The sequence below is a fragment of the Balaenoptera ricei genome, chromosome 15, assembly GCF_028023285.1.
Source record: "Balaenoptera ricei isolate mBalRic1 chromosome 15, mBalRic1.hap2, whole genome shotgun sequence".
Taxonomy (NCBI): Eukaryota; Metazoa; Chordata; class Mammalia; order Artiodactyla; family Balaenopteridae; genus Balaenoptera; species Balaenoptera ricei.
Window position 1 is genome coordinate 61,817,928 of NC_082653.1, and position 954 is coordinate 61,818,881.

At 40.1% G+C, this 954-nt stretch overlaps 1 non-coding gene across 1 annotated transcript; it reads right to left on the reverse strand.

Annotated features, from left to right (window-relative positions):
* Positions 1-200: 200 nt before the first annotated feature.
* On the reverse strand, positions 201-307 carry LOC132350080 (U6 spliceosomal RNA). Its single transcript, XR_009497832.1, has one exon. It is a non-coding gene; the product is annotated as a U6 spliceosomal RNA (small nuclear RNA).
* Between the last annotated feature and the right edge of the window lie 647 nt (positions 308-954).

Genomic DNA, 954 nt, shown 5'->3' on the forward strand with positions numbered 1-954 from the left:
TTTAACATCTTTATTGGAGTATGATTGCTTCACAATGGTGTTAGTTTCTGCTTTATAACAAAGTGAATCAGCTATACACATACACATATCCCCATATCTCCTCCCTCTTGCGTCTCCCTCCCACCCTTCCGATCCCACCCCTCTAGGTGGTCACAAAGCACCGAGCTGATCTCCCTGTGCTATGCGGCTGCTTCCCACTAAAAAATATGGAATGCGTCACGAATTTGCGTGTCATCCTTGCGCAGCGGCCATGCTAATCCTCTCTGTATCCTTCCAATTTTAGTATATGTGCTGCCGAAGCGAACACCTCTGTAATATTTTTATCCTACATGTTCAGGCTGCATACTCTGTCTTCATATGACAATAATTTGATAAAAATACTTTCTATAGAGAAAATAAATAATTCTAACTTTTTTTCTAGCATGGTTGATGAAAAGTTAATACGGCTCTTGATGGTTTAGAAAATTTACTTTCAGTTCCACAACTCATTATTAGTAATGACATGTAAATTTTTAGGATTATCACTAAGTTTGGGAAAAGCTCTAATGAGTTTGTTTCATATATGAGTTGTATGCTTTAGAAGAATTTCCCATAGACTAGCTTCTGACTCCATATACTTCAAACTTAATTTCTCCTCTGTTACCTGCATTTCTTCTGTCCCCATTGCAATACCACCTCTGGCCCTGCTGTTTTGGATCAAAATACTAGATGAGTCAGCACAGTGTGGCAGGAGTATTCCTGGAAGCCATAGGGATAAGTCATTCACGGGTAGCTTAGAGTCACTTAACAATTCATGGAAATGAATGAGAACCACATAAAAGTATCCCACTAAACCCCATCCTGATGTATCACTGCAGCTCAATCCCAAATCCCCAGATGTTCTCAGCCTCTCTAGCACTAACCAACATGAGGGGATGTGTAACAAAAAAGGACCCCCAGGAGAAAGAATTCCCA